Raw genomic sequence first — 18,341 nt, 5'->3', positions numbered from 1 at the left:
ACTGTAATTCAGGGTTCTTGCAAAGATGGGTGACAATTCAGACTTGTGCCTGTAGGTAGACTGTTTTGTTCGTTTTGATAAAGATGATGATGAATCATCACTAATAATAATAATAATAAATAAATAAATCAAATAATAATAAACAATAGTATTAAATAAAAAAAGTATTATAATAATAAATAATACAATTAAATATAATAATTATAACAATAAAATTAAATATATTAAACAAATAAAATGAAATAAAATAATAAATAATAATAAAAATATATATAATACTAATAAATAATAATAAAAATGACTAATAATAATAAGGACCTTTAATTCAACATGTTTAAAATTGTAAAAGTCTCTGCCTCATTATTCCCTGGAGAAATGTAATTCAGGGTTCAGACTCGTGGCTGAACGTATTTTATTTTATTTTGTTCGTGTTGATAAAGATGTCAGTTTTTGAATTTTTTTTTCCCCTCTTCCAGTCCGCCACTTCGCGCAAGGCATGCCGGGAGTTGTAGTTTCTCCGCTCCCTTGCATTTGTTCCTCTCCTGGCCGACACGTCGGGACCGCACGGAGCTGCAGATCAGGTCAGAAGCCGCCTATGTGACCACAGAAGCGGGGCCGGGGGCCGGAGGCTGAGCTGCTGGAGCCCCGGGGGCCATGATTCCGGGGGCCGCGTGTCAGCAGGAAGCCTCGGAGGCAGCAGCGTAGGGGGCGGTAGTGATGACTGGTGTGAGGGGAAATAGCGCCTCGCTGGGGCCGAGGACTCGCTCGTACAGGGGGGCCTGTGTGTTCAGAGCCCTGGCTGCTGGTGTTGGAGGCCTGGTGGCCCTCGGGGGCCCCTGTGTCACCCTGCAGATGACAGGCCACACCTGGACACGGCCTGCTGCCTCCAGCCGGGGCCACAAGTCACGTCTCCAGGGGCCCCCAGTGGCCAGTGCTGGGCACTAAGTAACCCTTTCACTTCCAGACTATTGCATCGCACAAGTCACATGATGCGTCCATGGAACGGTGCGACTCGCCAGCGTCTGCCATTTCCATTAATCTGTCGCTTGCGTTTTAGTCTCTTATTGGTGTCTCAGAAGTGGCGAACATCACGTCTGTCACAGCTTTTGGTCATCGCCATTTCAGAGGGGGGCACGTTTGGTCGCCCCCATTGTGCTGCAATATGGACGCTCATTACAAGCCGCCGTCCGGTCACGGGCCAAATAAAGAAAGTGGTCTGACTGCTGAGCCACTAAATGTGTCTGCAGAGCCATGGCGGCAGCACAGTGGGCAGCGACTCAGGTGGTCTTGATTCTGCCGTGTGCCATGAAAGTGTGTGGGCTAAAGCTATCAGCCCCAATATCCGGGAATGGCACCGTTCATTAGCCCAGAGGGTCTGGCTAGGATACACCTGGGCAGAATGGTGCTGAGCGCTGGAATTTAGAAAGGTTTTCCACCAAGTGTAGCTTCACTGTAGTATGGCTGGTATATTTCTCCATGGAAATTGCCCTAATTTATATTTACTTTTTATAATTTATCTTGTATTATATTCCAGAGCTGCACTCACTATTCTGCTGGCGGAGTCACTGTGTACATACATTACTGATCCTGAGTTACAGCCTGTATTATACGCCAGAGCTGCACTCACTATTATGCTGGTGGAGTCACTGTGTACATACATTATATTACTGATCCTGTACTGATCCTGAGTTACATCCTGTATTATACTGCAGAGCTGCACTCACTATTCTGCTGGTGCAGTCACTGTGTACATACATTACTGATCCTGAGTTACATCCTGTATTATACTCCAGAGCTGCACTCACCATTCTGCTGGTGCAGTCACTGTGTACATACATTACATTACTGATCCTGAATTACATCCTGTATTATACTCCAGAGCTGCACTCGCTATTCTGCTGGTGCAGTCACTGTGTACATACATTACATTACTGATCCTGAATTACATCCTGTATTATACTCCAGAGCTGCACTCACTATTCTGCTGGTGGAGTCACTGTGTACATACATTACATTACTTATGCTGTACTGATCCTGAGTTATATCCTGTATTATACTCCAGAGCTGCACTCACTATTCTGCTGGTGGAGACGCTGTGTACATACATTACTGATCCTGAGTTATATCCTGTATTATACTCCAGAGCTGCACTCACTATTCTGCTGGTGCAGTCACTGTGTACATACATTTACATTATTGATCCTGAGTTATATCCTGTATTATTCTCCAGAGCTGCACTCACTATTCTACTGGTGGAGTCACTATATACATACATTACATATCCTGTATTATACCCCAGAGCTGCACTCACCATTCTGCTGGTTATGTTGGAAGAAGTCAGTACACTTTTTATCACACATACCTGACAGCTTGGTTGCAGTGAGACATTTTGCTTGTCTTACATCCCTTTACTATACGATGCCACAAATTAGTAGAGGGAGTTCTGTGCATCACTGAATCCACAAGGAATGCTTGGAGATTTCTGCTCTGAAGCCTGCAGAATTCTGGATGCATCTTGGACTATAACATAGGCCGTAACTGAGGATCAGTACAAATGATGCCATATAGTTGTTCACCATCTTTCTGTAGAATATACTGTGTTTGCGACTTTTCTTTGTTGCCATATTTTTGCGGTGTGTGACTGTCACATCTGTATCTTCTGCGTCAGTCTTTATTATTGGCAGAACATGTGACCCCACGTGGCCTATGGACTGAGCATTATTGCTCTTGATGCTTTCATAGAATGTTGGAGTTGGAAGGGACCTCCAGGGTCATCATGTTTCCCATCGCAGAAGTCATAAGATACTCAAACCGCTGCCCAGAGGAAGAAGCGGCCCAAAGACTTCGCTTATGCAGTGATGGTGGAAATCCCGATATGTAGGATGGTATTGGATTCATTTATGGAAGTGATCCACCTGCATCTCCATGTGTGGTCACAACTGTTGGAAGGTGTTTTTCTTCACGATCAGACATTTAGGTATGAGAAGGGTTAATTGATAGACCCCTGTACACATTGGCTAAAAGTCGGTTGAACCCTTCTATTTCAATGGGATCGGTTAACAGTGTAATGTGTATGGCGACCTCTCGACTCTCTCCCAACAGATGGCCTGTCGAATTTCAGTGGGCAATCCTTTTGTTCAGTGGTGAGATAAGCCGGGGCCGGAGGAGTCTGGTCGCAGTGCTCATGCATCACATGGCAGCATTCTGTAAATGGCTTTGTGGGCCGCTGTGTCATGTGGTCTCCAGTCTGACTACCAAACCAATACATGCTTTCCTGTGCAGACTGGGGTCAGTCTCTGACTTTCTGTAACCTACAGTATGGCAATCTACTATCGAATACCCCCTGGCAGCTCGAAGACCAATCTCTTCCCACCCAGCTTGTCGCTCTTTGTTCCTCTGTTTACCCCATATGCAGCTGATAATATTATATAAGAATAAGAAAGCAATGATATAACAGTCACTGGGAGTGCTATGTGCAGAATCTTTATTGTATCCTATGAGCTGCTGCTTGAAAGAACTGAACAGGGAGAAACCTCTCACAAGCAGGAGGCAGGTTCATGTGGTTTATCTTCATGTAGACTCCACCATAGCTGGTGCTACTATGTGCAGCAGATCTTTATGGTCTAAAGAGAGAGGCTTTGAGTGGAGATTCAATTTCTGATTGCTTGCAATATTATTTTTACAGCCAGAGTATTAAAACCTGTCCTGCTCTCACAGGAGGTGCATGGATTATTAGTGGACATCCACATGCTTTAATAAGATATATGAAAAGAGGTTGCTTTTATGAGACAATGGATTTAAGGGGTTGCCCAGGACTTAGGATAGTACATAAATATCAGATTCGAGGGGGTCCGACACCCAGCATCCCCTCCTATAAACTGTTAGCAGGTCTTGCAGTGGCTGGATGTAAACAGTGTACGGAGCTGAGACACCTCATCGCCATATGTGGAGAGGAGTCCGCGCTCTGGTGAGAGGAGTCCGCGCTCTGGTGAGAGGAGTCCACGCTCTATTTCGGCAAATGGGATGTGATTTAGGCCCTCCTTTTTTTGTCCATGACCACTCATTGATCATGTTATGTTTATGTGTCTAAAAAAACATAAGAAATGTGGTGCAGAGCATGAAAACTATTTTTTGGCACAAATGAAGCCAGATTTCTGGCGTCTGTAGCGTAGCAAAGCAAATCAGCCCTTGGGTTTTTAGATAAAATGCCACATATTTCATGGACTTTCGAACAACATATTTTTTTTGTGCCCTAAACATCGTGCTGCGGTCAGATGATGCATTGAGGGGGGGTTCCTTTAGCTTATGCTTTCCCTAACTTAAAATAATAAAATTGGCATTACTCGCATTTCCCAGAGCCTCTGCAGCATGTGACAGTGTAGCAGAGTAGGTGCCTTCTGCAGGACAGTTAATGGAACTATATTGTCAGCTGCCAGGGGGGGGAGTAGACTGATTCTGTCAAGGGTCTATTCCAGCAGCTTATCATTGATGGTAGGAAAACTGAGTGATTCATTGGATAAGACAGGCAAAAGGGGTTTGGTGTAGACCGTCAGTATGTGATCACTGGTTTCCCACTGGTCAGAGCCCCCCCCCCCTCTAATAATAATAATGCTAGTTCAGTACTATTAAACAATGTGGATCCCTTTGAGACTTTTTTCTTTTACTTAAATGTAAGCAATTTGTGCTCAGATTCATTTTTTTACAATTGATTGCTATAGAAAATTTTGCACAGTTTAACTTCTACAAGCTGCAGAATGAGCGAATTGTGAAAGTCAGTGAGCTTGTTCTGTTCATAACTCTTCTATCTGTCTTTTCTGAGCTCCACTCAGCTGATTTCTGATCACAAAGTTCAGCTCAACTTGGATGCTTGAAGAGTCACCAACTTTTTATCAGAACGAGCTAACCAATTGATTCTCAGTGAACTGAATCTGCTGCTGGCAATGTGAAGCGAAATAAAAAGCCTGTAAAAGCAATTTTATTTTTAAATCAATCCAAACTGCAAAATAGATTTTTAGCCCCCCAAAAATACATGCATTTAAGTAAAAATAAATAAAATAAATGCCTGCGTAGATTTATATAGCCTTTTAAAGGGAACCTGTTGGCTCCAAAAAATGCTATTTACCTGCAGATCTAGTTGTAATCTAAAGGTGAATCTTGTCTGGCAGACGTACTGGAAGAGCGGCTACATGGAGAGAATGAAGTTTTACTCTCCCTGCACCGCCCTGGACTAGAGGCTGCTCCGGTCACTACACGGTGACTACGGTTGTGATCACCCTCTGGTGCTTTGATTGACAGCCCGCTCAGCGCACATACTCTGCACGCACCCGCTGCAGAAAAGGCTGTCAGTCAAAATCCTGAGTCGGGTAGTAAGCGATAACTGAAAGCTGGCGGCTATCAGGAGACAAGGAGTTTGTTTTCTCCCAGTAGCTGCACTTTCACTATAGCATTATAACGCTATCTACCTATAGATTAACCCTATATTTGCAGGTGAATACTGTTTTTTGGGGGGGTCCAATTCCCATTAAACCCTAAAACTTCTTTGGGGACTTGCTAACATGGCTTCATCAGGTCTTTCCAATTGTCTTATTCATCCAGAAGCTGAAAGTTAGCAAGGAACAGCTCCCAAAAGAGGGCCACAACCTCCTCTTCTAAGTGATTATGGTAGGCTTGTTGCTCAAATTTTAGTATGTGAGTATACCGACACCCAGCCCTAAGTAATAACCTCATCTGACACACAAAACCATGCCAGGTGGATGAAGTGAACATAATTACCGTAACACCAGTGCCCTAAAACCTCTGAAAGACAACCTGTGACTTGCCATAAATATTTACTATGGTGTAAATGCTGCTGTTCCCCTGAATCCGGCGATGTTTTTCTTTAATTCCTGCGCCTCTCCGTTCCTGAGATACGGCCTCCTCTTCCCTGTATATAAATCTAGTCTTGTTAGTCAAGTGGGCGTGATTAATAGATTTTGTTTATGCCAGGCCTCCTTGACTAACACGACTAGATTTATATAAAGGGAAGAGGAGGCCATATCTCTGGAATGGAGAGGCGCATGAATAAAAGAAAAATGGCGACGGATTCAGGGGAACAGCGGCATTTACACCAATACATATTTATGGCAAGTCACAGGTCGTCTCTAAACTTTTGGGCACAAACTTTCACTATGATTGTGAGCCCTCGTTCTCTGATGAATTTTTGTCGTTTTTGGCAGCTTTTTTCAACTCCCGACTGAAAACGCTAAGTGTCTAGGAAAAAATTGCTGCTTCAGTAAATGGTTGTCGACCATGGAAGACTTTTATTCATTAGCAAGAATGAAAAGGCAGCTAGAAAAAGTGTCTGGAGGACCCCAACATCTGGACTGCCCATTGATATCTATGGAAACTGTGATGCCTCATATTCCCGGCGGTGGCATTTCAGAGATTTTGGCACCCTGATCATTGAGGGTCACAGCAGGGGGATTCATCCCTCATTATCGGGGGACCCTTTTAACAGCAACTTTGTTTTCGATGTGGTGTCTCTGCAATTTGCGGCATAAAGGCTGTAGTCCGACGGCACGCTACCATTTAGTTACAGTAATGTTTTTTTAGGCAAATTAATCATCATATAACCCAATGGCATACGATCAGTTTTGTAATTTTGCCAATTCTCTTGCAAGTCACAGTCAAGTGCCCTCCCAGGACCCCTTTGCCCTCCCAGCTTGTGCACTTCCTGCAGAGGGGCCAGATATCGAGGAGATCGGTGCCATAATAAAAGCAGCAGAAGTTGGCATCCAGGAACCAGCCAGAGGCGAGATTGGCACTATCTCCCCGCTTCGTGCCTGCTGCTATGCTAATGGCTTTTGCTGCCTTTTGATCTTTTGCGGGCAGAGTGCTTTTAGGGAGATGATTGCCATAAGTGTGATGGGATTCCTGCCGCGTCAAGCACTTGCTAATATACAGGTTAACCCTTCCATGTGTGGGGGGAATGTTTCTGCCGCTCTGGCATCCCCTGAGGAAGTCTTCAAGGGAATGATCATATTTATCACGTGAGGCCATGTCCCCATGAGTAAAAACTCTGCAGAGTTGTGGTTTTTCTGCACGAAAATACGCAATAGAGTCTGCACCATTATTGCGTGTTTGTTTTGATTCGGCAATTTTTCATGCTTTGTGGATTTTTTCACATCTACTTTGCTTGAATTATTTAATCCAGTACATTTTCCGTACAAAAAAACCCAAAACACAGCATTTAACCCTATGTGAGACTTTGACCTAATTATATAGGTTGTCCCGGATAAGACAGTGTCTTTCTCAGGCAGATACCGCCCAGAGTCTGCCTGAAAAAGCGTCACAAAGGTGTCCCAAAAATGAACATCACAGTGTCAAAGCAACACTGTGTGCACTTGTTCTGCCTTAGACCACTTCTTTTATCCGGTTTTCCAAACCCTGAAGTTAAGAAGTTCATTCTTCTGATTTTTCTATACTTAAAGTGTGGAGTAAAATATGGTGCTGGCGGACCGTGTGTCAGTGCAAAATTCAGTTTTTTACTGGCATCAAGGATAAAAGGCAAAAGGGTCCATGACTATCACAGACGGCCAGGCTCGGACTGGCCCACAGGAGAGCAGGGGAATCCCCCGGTGGGCCCCACTCAACCTATATGAGAAATACATTTGTTTCACAATGGAACAATGTACAGACTAGGGCAGCATCTCGTCATTCATTTAACAAACTACACAATTTATTATTATATAGAAATATAGGCAAACTCATGAATGAGGGTAATGTGATATTTGCATGTAGCTGAGCAGTGGGCTCCCCCAGAGTCGTTGTTAAGGATGGGCCCTTGGCACTCCAATCCGGCACTGCGGACAGCACATGGATGGCATCAGTGTACTGTCCGTGATTAACATTGTGATAAACGGGAAAAGCTTTTTAATTTATTTTTACATACTTGAAAATCACCAGTGGTAAAAACTGACACACGGACCAAACGCTGATGAAACTTTTATTTAAATTTGGTCGATCCCTTTGTTCCCAGAGAGGAAAAAGTCATAACTAAGTGGAACACATGCACACTCCCCTGAACTGAGCATGCATATGTATGGGGAGATCAAACAAAAGCTAAAGTATCTTGTGTGTATGATGGCCACCCTTAGTCTTCGTCATGGAGTTTCATAGTCACATCCTAAGCCAGATATTAAGAGGTTAAGTTGGTGAAAGTACAAGTCACTTTTCCCTCGTCGTCCACTGATCACACACGGGTGCTGTACTCTGCGGTTCTCCAGGGCTTTCAGATCTTGGTACGATCTGATATTATGAGCCCACATCTACAGGGGAAACTTCCCCCGCGGTCAGGACGGAGCTGGCTCCGAGGCTTTGAGATCTGGTTAAAATCTGACATTATGAGCCCACATCTACAGTGTAGACTTCCCTGTGGTGAGGAGACTTCCCCGTGGTGAGGATGGAGCTGACTCTGGGACTTTCAGATCTGGGTACGATCTGCCGTTATGAGCCCACATCTACAGTGGAGACTTCCCCGTGGAGAGGATGGAGCTGGCTCCGGGGCTTTCAGATCTGGATACGATCTGCCTTTATGAGCCCACATCTACAGAGGAGACTTCCCCGTGGTGAGGATGGAGCTGACTGCGGGGCTTTCAGATCTGGGTACGATCTACCGTTATGAGCCCACATCTACAGCGGAGACTTCCCCGTGGAGAGGATGGAGCGGACTCCGGGGTTTTCAGATCTGGGTACGATCTGCCGTTATGAGCCCACATCTACAGAGGAGACTTCCCCCGCGGTCAGGACGGAGCTGGCTCCGAGGCTTTGAGATCTGGTTACAATCTGACATTATGAGCCCACATCTACAGTGTAGACTTCCCTGTGGTGAGGAGACTTTCCCGTGGTGAGGATGGAGCTGACTCTGGGGCTTTCAGGTCTGGGTACGATCTGCCGTTATGAGCCCACTTCTACAGCGGAGACTTCCCCGTGGTGAGGATGGAGCTGACTCCGGGCCTTTCAGATCTGGATCCGTTCTGCTGTTATGAGCCCACATCTACAGAGGAGACTTCCCCGTGGTGAGGATGGAGCTGACTCCGGGGCTTTCAGATCTGGGTACGATCTGCCATTATGAGCCCACATCTACAAAGAAGACTTCCCCGTGGAGAGGACGGAGCTGACTAAGCCTCTTGTCGTGTTATTACTACGTTACTTATTGCAGGCTGGTTCCATCCGAATGATTTTTGAATCATAGCAAGAGGTGTGAAATGCTTCGTCACACACAGGCGGCCGCCTACCAGTAAGTGTCAGCCGCACATTATCAGAAGGTGAAAAAATCCCTTCTGATACAAGGCCGACGCTGGCTTTTCTGTTTGATGATATTGAAAAATTTTCTTGCCGAGATGATAAATATTGAGATGTCACCTCACATGATGATGTGTTATGACGGGAGGCCATAGGAGGAGGTAGATGCTGTTTTAAAGGTAATCTACAACCAGGTTTTTGCCACCTAATCTGAGAGCAGCATAATGTAGAGACAGAGACCCTGATTACAACAATGTATCACTTACTGGGCTGCTTGCTGAAGTTTTGATAAAATCCAAGTTTTATCAGCAGGAGATTATCACTAGAGGACTATTAAACCTGCTGCCATGTAGTCCTCCATATTCATGAGCTCTGTATAACCTCACCCCCACCACTGAAAGGCAGCTTTCTGCCTATGCACAGTGTACATTGCTATCCAGCTGTAGCTGATAGCTGCTGATCGGTGGGGGGCAATCAATCGCAGTTCAAATTTAATTTCTTTAGGTTCCCTACATGAAGAAGTGGCAGATAAAAGGGAATGGTAAGTACAAGATCAGACTACACACAATTTGGTTGTAGTCTGTTACCATGGAGATGTATAGGTCTGTGTAGGAGCTGTCAACACAAAACGATAGGATTTTTTTTTTTTTTTTAGTAAAGACATATTAAAAAGTTGTTCTCTTATTTGTAAATCAATTAAAAATTATAATTGAATGAAAATTATAATTGATTGTGATGGTGGCTAGAGTCTGGGAACCTTTGTCATTGTGGTGGTAATTTACTAATAAATGTATGGCTTTTCAAACTAATCGTGGAGAAAACAAAAAATCTAGTAATTGAACGTAACAAAGATGTTGGTGCCGATGTATGCAGGGGTCCTCAAGGTTTTGTGCCCCCCCCCCCCCCCCCCCCGTCACACATGCAGAGGGGCTGCATTTTCTGTACGGTGCACTGTAAATGTGGCTGCAGACCTCTCCAGAAGGTGAATTGTCCGGCTCGGTCTAGTTATAGCCTCGTCTCACAAGCTGTTTTTAGCGCAGGGCTGCTGACGCTCGGGGCCACTTTGACCTTGGAGGCCATGTTTGCTCATTGTGAGTGAAGCCACTGTTACTCTGAATTACCAGTTTGTTAGTTGCACTCGCGTGTGAGCCGGGGCGAATTTAGGATCCAGCTGTCACAAGGGTGTTAAAATCCTATACTGGGCAACTACGGCTACAGGACCTTAATTGATCCCATAGTCGCCCCCCGCATTCCTGCACTTATCACAGCCTCATCGTTCCTTTTACAAACTTTTCAAAAACATTTTTATATTAATTTCGAAGCCTGGCGGCCATCAATTGACCCTGTTTGTTGATTATTTGACTTCCTGTCCAATAGTCACATGACTATCTAGCTGGTGTACAGTAGACTGCCTCCCAATGGTATCCATGAGCAATTACTCTGTGATGGGCTTGACAAAGGACCATGCAGGTCTGAAACATGTTGCCTGGGAGCGCAGCCGATATTTCTTTTCTTCCCTTGTAATTTTTGCGCTGTTGCGTTCAACCATTTTTTATGCCTTTTATACTCCTGGATTAACGAAGCAATTATTTTAAGAAGATGTGAGTGCCGGCTATTGTTTGGACTGTTGCTATTAGTGGGGTCCTTGCCGCTCTCACCTCTATTGATAAGGATAAACTAGCCCCAAATTTGGGTTTGGCTCTGGTCACATCTGCATTGAAGCCTCTGTCGTGGATTCGGTGAAAAAAAAAATATCCGGAACAAAATAGGACCACATGCTATTTAGACCAATAAAAGGACAGACGTCTTGAAACTGGACGAACCCCTTTATAGTCAGTGGAGTCTGTTGCTGTCAGTCATGACACAGGTCCGGCACTACCACGATTTCTGCTCGTGATGGAACAGGATAGTGAAAATGAAGAATACAGATGTGAACTGTAACCCTAGGTTATTTGCACACGATGCAAGTATGCAGAATTTTTTTCTCGGCCAGATTTTCTGAGCTTCGTATTTATGGCACCAACGTCAGGGATCTTTTAGCCAAAATATGCAATATAAAGGACAGGCCAGGTGGGCCAGAATCAGGGGTTCGGAAGCAGGTGGAGGGGCCCATTCTACCACGTTCGTACAGTGTCTTAAAAGGATATGTTGGAAAGGGTTGTCGTCTTGGGACGTAGTTATCAGGAACTTCTCCATTAAAGTCATTGGTAATTATGGAAGAATTACAAATTCATTAATAGGATTCCCAAAACCCTCAGTTCCTTTGAGGAAATTACCCACTCGGCCTTGAAACTACTGTGTGTTCTGACAATTGGATCTCCCATCTTTGTGACCTCTGGATGTACATGTTACAGAAGCCCATGTGTAAAGGCTTTCAACCAGGGACTCAACCTTTTTTGGTCCGAGGGCAACATTGTCAGATTGATCCAACCCTATGAACTGCAATAGAACAACATTAATAATGTAATAGGTGCTGATTCCATGTTTAGGATTCTGACCGATGAGGAGGATAGAGGTCCTCTTCTCTCCAGTCAATATCCAGAAATGAATAGACCGAGGCTTCAGCTTTCTCCACAGTCGAGGGTTTCCCTTCTCCCATAAACTACAATGATGCTGGCAGCACTCGTACACAAACTCTTCTTTACCTAGATGATGACATGGCCACACATGCACCGTATAGTTGCCCATCCCTGCGTGCTACCATACACTCCTCTACTCTCTAAAATGGAAAATGCATGTGTAGCCCCCAGGCACTGTCAGGCTCAAGCATGTCTGTGACCAGATAGTTGAGGGCCACATAAGTGTCGCATGTGGCCCCTGGTCCGCAGGTTGTGCACCCCAGCATTAGACTATGGTCGGCCAAATCAGTGGGATCGGGTGACCTTCAAATGTGTGTAGGGGCCTCCTGATTCTGCACCAACAATTGATGTCAGGGGAGAGACTGATTCAACATTTCTGATTCCTGACAACTGATCCTGTTGTGTGGAGCCCTGGCAGGGGGTCGTGTTGGAGCCCAGGCAGGGGGCTGCGGAGGAGCCTGCTAGTGCCACTCTGAGAGCACACTGGAGCGTTCGTTCCTATGTATGGGGGAATCGGGTGGGATGGTTAATACTAGGCTGTGAGGAGTGTACAATGCAGGGGTCACCTGTCGGATGGGTCTGGCAGGGGGCCGCGGAGAGGTCTGCTAGTGCCACTCTGAGAGCACACTGGAGCGTTCCTTCCTATGTATAGGGGAATCGGGTGGGATGGTTAATACTAGGCTGTGAGGAGTGTGCAATGCAGGGGTCACCTGTCGGAGGATCTGTCTATTAGAGCAGGTGCACGCTGGTGATCTCAGTGTCTTGCTATCCAATGTAATGTACATGTTTCCTGTACTCCGTTATGTAGAGAGTGGATCTCTGCAATCATCAGATACGGTTGTTCCCACAGACACCGTCTCATCTGTAATTCATGTTGGAATTCTCTTCTGCCGCCTGCAACGTAACGCCGAAAATATGTCTACAATGCAAAATTGTGAATGTGGAGAGATAATGCACATGATTTTCCAGATTTTTTACTTTTGCTGTTCTATATAGAGATCATAGTTTTGTGTTTATGGGATTTGGGCCTCTGGTTATAGGTAAGACACCAATATCCGTTGTTAATTTTATTTTTGTAGTTTTACCCCTACAAGTGCTGTCCCTCTCCATTGATATGGGGGATGTAGAAGCCACTACTGGGTCCAGGCTTGGAGAGTTCCTAGAACTCTCTGTGCTTAGAAATCAGCTGGTCAATCCTACATTTTTTGGGTGTTTTCCTATTTGCAATTGTTTAGTGTACCTTGAAGAATATCCTCCATGTATGGCTGGCCTCTTTGTGCTTTCCCTGATGATGTTCCTGACAAGCACAGCTTTTTTTGGCAGAATCTGCAGTGGCGTCTCCCATCGGATGCAGGTAGCCTTATCTTTGCACTTGGCCACTGAATGTGTTGGCGCTACATTAATATGACATTGCAGTTTCCGGTGTCCTGAGCATTTGCAAACACACAGAAAGCTGCAATGAATGATGGTGAGAAGGTGACGGGATGTCGCCTTTAGCTCTGCAGATAAGTGTGAATCTGACACCCCTTTCTAAGAAGTGATCAGTTCCTGATAAGCGCCCGGGTAGATTTGCTGTAAATGTCTTCTTTCTGTAATTAAAATAGCAATAAATGGTCCTTGCAAGATAGACAGATCATGTGTTAAAGGGATCCCATCAGGTGTTTTTTTTTTGCCCATGCCCCACTCAGACTGCCATCACTAACATCCAGTACTTCTTCAGGCAGTGTTTCTTAAACGGTTAAATAAATTGTCCCTCATCCACTAGAAGGGATTGCTTAGATTGGTATGGGTCTGAGCTGTTGGACTCTTACCGATTGCAAGGACCATGTCCCTTGTCTTTCTCCGCACCATGTGCCATGCCACTCTGTGCTAAGTCTACGCCCCTGGGAAAAATGGCCAAGTGCGGTGTGACCAGCACTTCTTTCAACTCCAGTGATGGTGGACTTATGGCTGAGGGAAACACTGGACCCCTGTTATGGTCAGACCAACACTGATCTAACAATTGGCATCTATTAATTGCATGAATAGTCATTTGCGTGAACTGGAATATCCCTTTAACCCCAGCTGTGTCCTAATTGTGGACCCTAATGTGACTTGCCTGTCTGAAGTACATGAAGAGGAGACCCTATTGGCTAGTTGCACCCTAATCCCACCCTGAGGATGATGCCTTACTGCACATGCGCCTGTGCTGGCTTTTTCCCGTTCCTGCGCCGTGTGACAAGGGACGCTGGTGAAGCAGAATGCTCCAGAGCATGCGCATGATTTCAGAAAGGCTTGGCAATGGCGTAACTTGTCCTCAGGGATGTCAGTCAAGCCATATTGGGTGTGATTTGGGCACAATGTGCCACCTCTGCCTTAAAATCCCCCCCCCTCAAAAAAAATGATATAATCAGGGGAACAGCAGAAATTTGATGAGAGCAAAATCTGCCCACTTTTGACCCGGTGACAGGTCCTCCTATAAGTTATTTTTCTCCTGATGATCATAAAAACCCAAAACCTGTTAACTTCCCCAGATTTTGAGCTACGTGTCTGCTATGCAGAGTGCGAGCGTCTTATATACTGTGTGCTGTGTGTTTGGAATTCTGGAGGCTGCGTCCTTACATGACAGATGTGTCCTTCAGACAAGCGCGGATGAGATGGATCTGGCTGCTGCCGCTGCACATTAGTAATAATGGCAGACGCCTCTTACCAATGCACAAAAGTCTACACAAAAGTAACAGCATTTTTTTTAATCTCTCGGTGTTACATTTTTATTGTTTGTGAGGACAGTGTCCCCCTCTTCCCCCAACGGTGCAGTGAAGGGTGTCCAGCTTGGACTCGGCTATAAGACGTGATGTTATCGGAGAGCACGAGAGGTCGCTCACTACATGTTAGATGATTGTCTGAGGGTTCAGTATTAATAAAAGGGGTCCTCTTGGACATGAGTAAATCTAGTTACATTATAGTTCCGCCCTGATGACTGAGAGCGAGCAGCAGCTGCAGGGAGAATCTAACTTAATTTTCTCTCTGCGGTCGTACTTCCAATTAGATTGTCACCCATGTTTAAAATGGTTGTGCATGCACATATTTGTATGCTCACAGGTTCCTTTTTAAATAGATTTTAGATCTGAATAGGCTGGTGTACTTACTTTGAAAATCCATGTCAGAATGCCGGTATAATCTTGATCATAAAATGAGCTTACAAAATGCTCACTTTATTAATAGGCAAGAAAAAGATTCTATAGTCATTTTGATGTAGATCCTTGCAGTAACTACACCAGCCTCATCAGTTCTAAAGTATCCATTTAATGTACAACTAATAAATGCAGTTTGTATTGTTAAATCCATTGACTTTAGAGTCAGAAAAGTTGCATCTTATAGGAAGTGTAACTTGGGAATAGCTTTTCTGTGCAGAATATTGGACTGTGCGGGATCCTTTTTTCCTGGTTCAGCACTTCCGTGTGATTTTTATGTGTTTTTTTTCTTTGCCTTTCAGCCATCGTTCAGCTTGGCTAGAGAAACTCATTCAGGTGGAAACTAAAGGGAATATGAATGCTTTAAAAAATTGATGTGTGACCGTGTCCGGTGATACGAGGATGGCTCCCACTGACTGACATCAGGTTGGCGGTGTCAGCTTGTATTTGTCAGGTGAAGGCTTTGAGCTGCGGATGTCGAGAGCCGTCCTATATGTTGTGCAGAAAGCAGGTAAAGAGCAAACATCCTGCCCCGTATCCTCCTTCCTCATACAGAGCAGTAACCTGGGCTGAACTTTAGCCCATGTGTGCTGTATGCTGCACTCCTGCACTGGATACTTGATAGGCTATGTTCACACATCATGGTTTTTTTTTGCGGCACAAATCTGCAGCAAAAACTGATCTCTCAAGGGAGGTTTGCTGCAGATTTTTCTTGCAGTTTTGGTGCGTTTTTTTTCACTGTCCTTCTGTCTCTTTTTAGGCATGTACATAAAGTTCTGTGAAAAAAAAACCCATTCTATTTTGCCATCAAAAATGCTAAAAGAAGTGACATGCTCTATTTTCCAAAAACCCAACCAAGACACAAAATACTGAACAAAAAAAACCCATGATGTGTGAGCCGAGAATTCTGGTTTCTTATAGACTTTTCTGGTACTGCAAAATGCAGCTAAAAATTTTCATAAAAATCTGCAGCAAAAAACGCTGAAAAAAACATGACGTGTTGACATAGCCTTAAACTTACAGTACAGATCAAAAGTTTGGACACAACTTCTCATTTAAAGATTTTTCTGTATTTTCATGACTATGAAAATTGTACATTCACACTGAAGGCATCAAAACTATGTATTAACACGTGTGGAATTATATACTTATCAGCCCAGTGGAAATCTGTGCTTTGGTCTAATGAGTCCAAATTTGAGATCTTTGGTTCCAACCACCGTGTCTTTATGCGACGCAGAAAAGGTGAACGGATGGACTCTACATGCCTGGTTCCCACCATGAAGCATGGAGGAGGAGGTGTGATGGTGTGGGGGTGCTTTGCTGGTGACACTGTTGGGGATTTATTCAAAATTGAAGGCATACTGAACCAGCATGGCTACCACAGGATCTTGCAGCGGCATGCTATTCCATCCGGTTTGTGTTTAGTTGGACCATCATTTATTTTTCAACAGGACAATGACCCCAAACACACCTCCAGACTGTGTAAGGGCTATTTGACCAAGAGGGAGAGTGATGGGGTGCTACGTCAGATGACCTGGCCTCCACAGTCACCAGACCTGAACCCAATCGAGATGGTTTGGGGTGAGCTGGACCGCAGAGTGAAGGCAAAAGCGCCAACAAGCATCTCTGGGAAATCCTTCAAGATTGCTGGAAGACCATTTCCGGTGACTACCTCTTGAAGCTCATCAAGAGAATGCCAAGAGTGTGCAAAGCAGTCATCAAAGCAAAAGATGGCTACTTTGAAGAACCTAGAATATAAGACATATTTTCAGTTGTTTCACACTTTTTTGTTAAGTATATAATTCCACATGTGTTAATTCATAGTTTTGATGCCTTCAGTGTGAATGTACAATTTTCAAAGTCATGAAAATACAGAACAAAAGGCGTGTCCAAACTTTTGGTCTCTCTCTCGTTCTCTTTCTCTCTCTTTCTTTCTCTCTCTCTCGCTCTCTTTAAAAAGTTTGGGGTCATTTAGAAATTTCATTTATTTTTTAAAGAAAAGCAAATTTTTTTTCAATGAAGCTAACATTAAATGAATCAGAAATACACTCTATACATTGTTAATGTGGTAAATGACTATTGTAGCTGCAAACGTCTTGTTTTATTGCAATATCTACATAGGTGTATAGAGGCCCATTTCCAACAACCACCACTCCAGTGTTTTAATGGTACATTGTGTTTGCTAACTGTGTAAGAAGGCTAATGGATGTTTAGAAAACCCTTGCACAAGTATGTTAGCCCAGCAGAAAACGGTTTGGCTGATTTGAGAAGCTATAAAATTGACCTTCCTTTGAGCTAGTTGAGAATCTGGAGCATTACATTTGTTTGTTCTATGAAACTCTCAAAATGGCCAGAAAAAGAGAACTTTCATGTGAAACTCTGCAGTCTGTTCTTGTTCTTAGAAATGAAGGCTATTCCATGCGAGACATTGCCAAGAAACTGAAGATTTCCTACAACGGTGTGTACTACTCCCTTCAGAGGAGAGCATAAACAGGCTCTAACCAGAGTAGAAAGAGAAGTGGGAGGCCCCGCTACACAACTGAGCAACAAGACAAATACATTAGAGCCTCTAGAAATCGACGCCTCACAGCTCTTCAACTGGCAGCTTCATTAAATAGTACACGCAAAACGCCAGTGTCAACGTCTACAGTGAAGAGGTGACTCCAGGATGCTGGCCTTCAGTGCAAAGTGGCAAAGAAAAAGCCATATCTGAGACTGGCTAATAAAAGGAAAAGATTAATATGGGCAAAAGAACACAGACATTGGACAGAGGAAGATTGGAAAAAAGTTTTATGGACAGACGAATCAAAGTTTGAGGTGTTTGGATCACACAGAAGAACATTTGTGAGACGCAGAACAACTGAAAAGATGCTGGAAGAGTGCCTGACGCCATCTGTCAAGCATGGTGGAGGCAATGTGATGGTCTGGGGTTGCTTTGGTGCTGGTAAAGTGGGAGATTTGTACAAGGTAAATGGGATTTTGAATAAGGAAGGCTATCACCCCATTTTCCAACGCCATGCCATACCCTGTGGACAGCGCTTGATTGGAGCCAATTTCATCCTACAACAGGACAATGACCCAAAGCACACCTCCAGATTACGCATGACCTATTTAGGGAAGAAGCAGGCAGCTGGTATTCTATCTGTAATTGAGTGGCCAGCGCAGTCACCAGATCTCAACCCCATTGAGCTGTTGTGGGAGCAGCTTGACCTTATGGTACGCAAAAAGTGTCCATCAAGCCAATCCAACTTGTGGGAGGGGATCAGGAAGCACAGGGGGAAATTTCTCAAGATTACCTCAGCAAATT

At 44.4% G+C, this 18,341-nt stretch overlaps 1 protein-coding gene across 5 annotated transcripts in view; it reads left to right on the top strand.

The window, feature by feature from the left end:
- The first annotated feature begins 462 nt into the window (after positions 1 to 462).
- The window catches only part of FOXJ3 (forkhead box J3), a 68,046-nt gene continuing 50,167 nt past the window's right edge, over positions 463 to 18,341 (top strand). For 3 of the 5 annotated variants that reach the window (XM_073656788.1, XM_073656784.1, XM_073656786.1), the window contains exon 1: positions 463 to 581. The gene's annotated coding sequence lies outside the window, so the exon portion shown is untranslated. Of the gene's footprint in view, positions 582 to 15,336; positions 15,546 to 18,341 lie in introns of all 5 variants that reach the window. The other 2 variants (XM_073656785.1, XM_073656787.1) reach the window with 1 other exon arrangement.

Source organism: Phyllobates terribilis, unplaced genomic scaffold, assembly GCF_046119375.1.
Source record: "Phyllobates terribilis strain yellow unplaced genomic scaffold, ASM4611937v1 Scaffold_12__6_contigs__length_324123572, whole genome shotgun sequence".
NCBI lineage: Eukaryota > Metazoa > Chordata > Amphibia > Anura > Dendrobatidae > Phyllobates > Phyllobates terribilis.
This window is presented reverse-complemented; position numbering and strand designations above follow the sequence as displayed.